The sequence below is a fragment of the Humulus lupulus genome, chromosome 6 (genome assembly GCF_963169125.1).
Source record: "Humulus lupulus chromosome 6, drHumLupu1.1, whole genome shotgun sequence".
Taxonomy (NCBI): Eukaryota; Viridiplantae; Streptophyta; class Magnoliopsida; order Rosales; family Cannabaceae; genus Humulus; species Humulus lupulus.
The window spans coordinates 139703490-139711035 of NC_084798.1; positions in this window are offsets into that span (position 1 = coordinate 139703490).

Sequence of the window (7546 nt, forward strand, 5' to 3'; positions counted from 1 at the left end):
ATAAAAAGAAAGCTATTTCCTGACACTCCCCTATATGGTGCCTCTTGCACCTAGGGCACTTAGGAAAGGTCCTCCAGGCCTCACTTCAACCATACCACGTGGTCGCCTATCAGGGCCTGGAGCTGGGAAGGTCTCAGGAGCCTTCCTATTCTGATCATTAGGGCCTCTGTCCCTACTTGAACCCACAAATGGAGGTCCCACTGTAACGCCCTACTTCCTTAGAGCCGTTACTAAGTGAGTTTTTAAGACAAAACAGTGTGCAATGGACTCGCTAACCGAGGTTTGAAACAAAAGTGTGACTAATTAAAAGTTAAGGCTGTAATCTTTGAAAATTGCGTCATTTCATTAAAACTTCTATTATTAAACTTTTGGGATCCCAAAATAAGGTTTGAAAACTAATTACATCTTGAAATAAGGTAACAGTTGAGAAATCATAAAATCATAGGTTATTACAGCCATTTTTGAATAAACCCCCAACCAAAGCAGTCGGGCAGGCCGAACATGTACACGTCGCTTCACGCTCTCCGTACTCATGGTTGGTTGACTCAGTCATTGCCCTTACCTGCAACACAGAGCACCCGTGAGCCGAAGCCCAGCAAGAAAACTCATGCAGAACATAACATATGCAATGTATACAGTTTTATCATAACAGATAATCCACAAATAGATAAGTCAACCATTTAGACTAAGCAAACACATGTATCCACCGGGCCCCGCCCTGATTATAGCATAACACATGAATCCACCGGGCCCCGCCCTGATTTTAGCATCCCATGTGCTAGGTGTTACTTTCGGCCCACGGCCGCCCCGGCTTACGCCGTACTCGGCCCATGGCCGCCCCGGCTTACACCGTACTCGGCCCACGGCCGCCCCGGCTTACGCCGTACTCGGCCCTTGCCGCTCATTTCATCATAATCACACATATAGTACATTCGAAATAATCATTCACACACATCATGATTCATTTAAGGTTTAAACATTTGCACATAATACAATCTGGGGCCAAGCCCTGACCTCGAGTGTTATAGTTTTCTTACCTGCACACCGAGCATCCTGATGCACTAAAGCCGCGAGCACGGTCCTCAAGCACGAGCCTCTCCAATAACCTAGTCACAACACACAAGAAATATCCCTCAACACTAATCAAATCAAAAACTGCTTCCCGGGACCAATCCCACACTCTCGGGACTCCAAAATCCCTAAAATAATTCACCGGAACCATCCCCCGAGTCCCCGGGCAAAAGCCCTAAAAACCATAATTTTGGGTGTCAAAAATGGCCTAGGGCCGCGGCACTCCATTCAAGGGCCGCGGCGCCCAGCGACTTGGCCTCCTCCTGATGCAACCTCGCGCCGCGGCGCCCAAGAACAGGGCCGCGGCGCTCATACGCGAACCCAGAAAATCTGGGTTTTCTCTTGCGTTTTTCTCGAACTTAAACCTTCCAAATCACACCAAACCAATACCCAAACCCCAAAATCAAATTAAAACTTCAAATGGACCATCTAACAACCCATAAACACTAGATTCAAGCTCAAAACACAATCACACTCACAAATCCACCCAATTGATTTCAAATTTCAGAAAACTCAAACCCAAAGGCCAAAAACACAACCCAAGCTTGAAAATCCTAAACCATGGCTCCAAAATCTTAAACCACAACAGAAAAGAAACCCAAGGATGTTTAAAACTCTTACCTCAATCAAGAATCCACACCAAGCTTCCTTGATCTCCTCCTAGACTCTCACTTCTCCTTCTCCTCCTCTTCTTGCCCTAACCTTCTTTCTCCTTCTCTTCTTCTCTTCAATTTCTATCAAGCCTCAAGTGACATAATGCCCAAACCGAAACCCCTAAATCCCAGCTGAATTTTGTCTATAACCCTTGCCAAAAGACCATTTTGCCCCTCCTTGCCTACCCTTTCCTACTTAAACCTCAAGGGTACTTAAGTCTTTTCATTTCTATTTCATTTCTACCATTTTCTTTCTAAAACTTGTTACTCTCAGCAGTAACTAATGGTTACCCAGGTTACTAAATCTCCAATAACCATTACCCGCTAAATCTCAACTTAACCATAAAATTCCCGAGGTACCCCTAGGCTCCTCCCGAGCCGGGTATAGAAATCCCGCTGTGACTCTTAAGTTAAATTGCTCACTAGGACCGTCTCGGCACGTGCATCACCATAACAACACCACCCTCACGTGGTACAAATCACGGAATACAATTATCACATATATGCCCTCAGCGGGCTAAAATTACCAGTTTACCCCTATCATGCAAACGGGGTCCACATGCGTAATTATTCACCTAACATGCATACTAACCACGTAGTCATGCATCTCAATGTTCAATTAGTCATATAACATGCTTTAAATCAAAACCATGCATTTAACTCATAAAATCACACATAAATCCCATCGTGCCCTCCTGGCACGCTAATCAAGGCCCTTAAGCCTTATTAGCGAATTTGGGTCGTTACAACTATCCCCTCCTCATAAAAATTTCGTCCTCGAAATTTACCCAAACACATCAGTCAGCAACCCGCAATCTTACCAAAATATCCAAGGTCCATCGCCTTATTTTAGTTTCCCCTCAACGCTCTTTCAGGAGTAACAATCTTGGCTCGCAAGATCTCGTCTGATAGCCATACTCTCGATAGCCCCTGTTTAACACCGCAACCCTGCCGAAGCCCAGGGTCTGCCTAGATTACAATGACCAATTCATTGTCTTATTCCTGATTCCATAGATACTCAAACGTCATCACCTCTACTAGGTGGGATCAGCTTGTAGGCCCCGCTGGCCTAACACTTAGTACAACCTCGAAATTTTATGTTGAATTAAGAGTCAGAACTCTCCCTTCTTTCTCTGAACACCTTACAGATCCTCGTCTGTTATCACGCAGAGATGCAACTCTTTCTTCCCGGAACTTTATTTCCTCATAACTTAGCAATTTACCAGCTCTTTATTCTTTCAAATAGGCAAACACTCCTGCCTTAAGATGTTTCAACGACCTTCTTGGCTTTCTCTCTGAACTAAAGCCAAACTGTAGCATTCATTCTCTTTCACCTCTTACCAAGCCCTATGTCGTGTTACAATAGCAAGACACCAGCAACCGCCAACACGACTAACTTACCAGGGATTACACTTCCCTTAATACCTCAAGTATTCGCCTACTCAACGCTCAACTCTTAAAGATATCCTATAAACTTTTAGACTGCCATTCCACTTGCAATCAGCTGATAATTCCAGGTTCCCACTCTGTTCTTTTCGTCCTAACCCTGCGATGCTAACAGTCCCCGCGGTATAACACACTGGCTATACCAGTCTCAGATTCCTTTAATTGCTTCGATAGACTTTCTGTCGGCCAAAACCGTCTTTTAAAACATTCTTTATACCAACCCTATCTGTAGTCTAACCTTGAAACACTCCCGAGTCTTCCTTTTATACCCACATAGTTTTCCACTGGTCAACTCAGTTCCCACTCAGTCTCCTTTACATACCCCAGATGATATCCTCTACAATCCATCTGCCAGAGTTCCTTATTTCTTCTCAATAAGTGTTACTGTCCTCAGCCTCTCAAATGGCACCATTGAGGCAACCTCTTTATGTCCATCACCCTCTCGGAGCATTCACAACACCGAGTCCTTCCAGTTCGCTACTTGCCCAAAGCATAAGCTCGTCAGTCAAATACTCCTCCTTAAGGACTCAGCCTCGAACTTGCAATGTATCGACGCATTCCAGTTCTCCGTTTCCCTCACCATGGGAAATCCATCCTAGCATCCCAAGTCATTCTACGCAGAAGTCACGCCCTCACCTGACCTCCTCTCAGGTGGCATCCTTTCCCTTATGCATACACAATAACCTCCCTAGTTCCTGTCACCAACTTGATAACTACCTCTTCCATCAGGCTTCTTTCCAATCTCAAACCAGGTGCCCAAGCACTGTCTGGGGTCCTTCTACCTCAAAATTGAGAATCCGACCTCGCCGCGTTCTATCAACACGAGTACCATCTTATCGGCCAGACCTTTTTCCCTTTCTGGAAAAACCAGAAGCCACAGAACTATCCGGGGTTCTATCAACTTGACTATCACAATTCTCTCTCTACTAACTCTGTCAAAGGAAGCACTGCCCTTGCGGCTCTAGCACTCATGCTCTATACCTCAACCATCAGTTCCTCGAACAATATGGCCCTCTCCGCCATCCACATGCAGACGATAAGTCCTAACATCAGAGCGGCCCAAATGCCCTGGACTATTCCCAAGTTCCATCCTTAAATGGGTCGCCACCATTTCCGGATACATCCGTCAGTATAAATTCCCAAAATGAATTATCCAATTCACCAAACCCATTGATCTACGCTGTCATTACTCCTAACAGTCCAAACCAGACTTAAACATTTGCCCGTCTCCACGGTTCTAATCATGTCTTTAAAATCTCTTCTAACCATTCATCATCTAGGTTCTTCCCAACCCAATAAGCGAGTACCTCAGCCCGAGTATCACTTCCAAGCAACTCTCTGCCTCAACATTTAACACAACCCTCTAATCAGGATCTCTCATCCTCTTAACCAAGGGTGGAATTAACTCAGCTCATCTATTGATAAATTCCTTGTCAGCTCGTACCTTCCTCAACTCTAGAGGATAACATCCTATACGCCTTTCATATAGTACCCTTATTTGTCCATTCCTCACAGTAAACCATCACCGGTAACCTTACTGTTAAAACATCTAATTCAACCATCTCCCCAGAGAATCCGATGTTCTTATATCCCATCTCAACTAACAAACTCCACAGCTAATTCACACACTAGTGACCCTTTGCTGCTGCTCTCAGGGATAACTGGAGATCTCAACTCCAACTTACATCTAGAAACCCTTTTCTTTTCAACACAATATCAGGTCCCCAAACCCTTCTAGGAACCGACAACTCGAGTTCATCTGCCAAAACCGACCAACTCCTAAACTCTGTGGTTCCTACTCTGAACGAAACCACCACTAGGTCCAAATATCCACATGCATAATGCACACACAAGCATATACTAGTTCAAATCCACAATGATATACATTTAGCTACCAGATTCAATCATCACTAAGTATATCCATACTCATCATGCTTCATACAAGCCAATAAACAGATATAACATATGAATTTAATCCAGAAAATTAACCACATACACTTAATATGCGAACCATTATGCCAATATTCATCCATATGCATAATAGTATTATTCAGCATGCATCAATCTCAACATGCAATAGTCAAGGGCCAGGCCCTATCAGTATCTCATGCATATGTCATTTCATTCCTCATGCTCCATATAAATAAGCAGGCAAACAGGGCATTCAAACATATATTTAGACATGTCAATCAATCATACCAACCAACCCTGAGTCGAGCTTGTCACTGACAGCGAGCGTACATGTTCGGTCGATCACCAGAACCAATAAACCTTGGCTCGCTCTGATACCAAGTTGTAACGCCCTACTTCCTTAGAGCCGTTACTAAGTGAGTTTTTAAGACAAAACAGTGTGCAATGGACTCGCTAACCGAGGTTTGAAACAAAAGTGTGACTAATTAAAAGTTAAGGCTGTAATCTTTGAAAATTGCGTCATTTCATTAAAACTTCTATTATTAAACATTTGGGATCCCAAAATAAGGTTTGAAAACTAATTACATCTTGAAATAAGGTTACAGTTGAGAAATCATAAAATCATAGGTTATTACAGCCATTTTTGAATAAACCCCCAACCAAAGCAGTCGGGCAGGCCGAACATGTACACGTCGCTTCACGCTCTCCGTACTCATGGTTGGTTGACTCAGTCATTGCCCTTACCTGCAACACAGAGCACCCGTGAGCCGAAGCCCAGCAAGAAAACTCATGCAGAACATAACATATGCAATGTATACAGTTTTATCATAACAGATAATCCACAAATAGATAAGTCAACCATTTAGACTAAGCAAACACATGTATCCACCGGGCCCCGCCCTGATTATAGCATAACACATGAATCCACCGGGCCCCGCCCTGATTATAGCATCCCATGTGCTAGGTGTTACTTTCGGCCCACGGCCGCCCCGGCTTACGCCGTACTCGGCCCACGGCCGCCCCGGCTTACGCCGTACTCGGCCCTTGCCGCTCATTTCATCATAATCACACATATAGTACATTCGAAATAATCATTCACACACATCATGATTCATTTAAGGTTTAAAAATTTGCTCATAATACAATCTAGGGCCAAGCCCTGACCTCGGGTGTTATAGTTTTCTTACCTGCACACCGAGCATCCTGATGCACTAAAGCCGCGAGCACGGTCCTCAAGCACGAGCCTCTCCAATAACCTAGTCACAACACACAAGAAATATCCCTCAACACTAATCAAATCAAAAACTGCTTCCCGGGACCAATCCCACACTCTCGGGACTCCCAAATCCCTAAAATAATTCACCGGAACCATCCCCCGAGTCCCCGGGCAAAAGCCCTAAAAACCAGAATTTTGGGTGTCAAAAATGGCCTAGGGCCGCGGCACTCCATTCAAGGGCCGCGGCGCCCAGCGACTTGGCCTCCTCCTGATGCAACCTCGTGCCGCGGCGCCCAAGAACAGGGCCGCGGCGCTCATACGCGAACCCAGAAAATCTGGGTTTTCTCTTGCGTTTTTCCCGAACTTAAACCTTCCAAATCACACCAAACCAATACCCAAACCCCAAAATCAAATTAAAACTTCAAATGGACCATCTAACAACCCATAAACACTAGATTCAAGCTCAAAACACAATCACACTCACAAATCCACCCAATTGATTTCAAATTTCAGAAAACTCAAACCCAAAGGCCAAAAACACAACCCAAGCTTGAAAATCCTAAACCATGGCTCCAAAATCTTAAACCACAACAGAAAAGAAACCCAAGGATGTTTAAAACTCTTACCTCAATCAAGAATCCACACCAAGCTTCCTTGATCTCCTCCTAGACTCTCACTTCTCCTTCTCCTCCTCTTCTTGCCCTAACCTTCTTTCTCCTTCTCTTCTTCTCTTCAATTTCTATAAAGCCTCAAGTGACATAATGCCCAAACCGAACCCCCCTAAATCCCAGCTGAATTTTGTCTATAACCCTTGCCAAAAGACCATTTTTCCCCTCCTTACCTACCCTTTCCTACTTAAACCTCAAGGGTACTTAAGTCTTTTCATTTCTATTTCATTTCTACCATTTTCTTTCTAAAACTTGTTACTCTCAGCAGTAACTAATGGTTACCCAGGTTACTAAATCTCCAATAACCATTACCCGCTAAATCTCAACTTAACCATAAAATTCCCGAGGTACCCCTAGGCTCCTCCCGAGCCGGGTATAGAAATCCCGCTGTGACTCTTAAGTTAAATTGCTCACTAGGACCGTCTCGGCACGTGCATCACCATAACAACACCACCCTCACGTGGTACAAATCACGGAATACAATTATCACATATATGCCCTCAGCGAGCTAAAATTACCAGTTTACCCCTATCATGCAAACGGGGTCCACATGCGTAATTATTCACCTAACATGCATACTA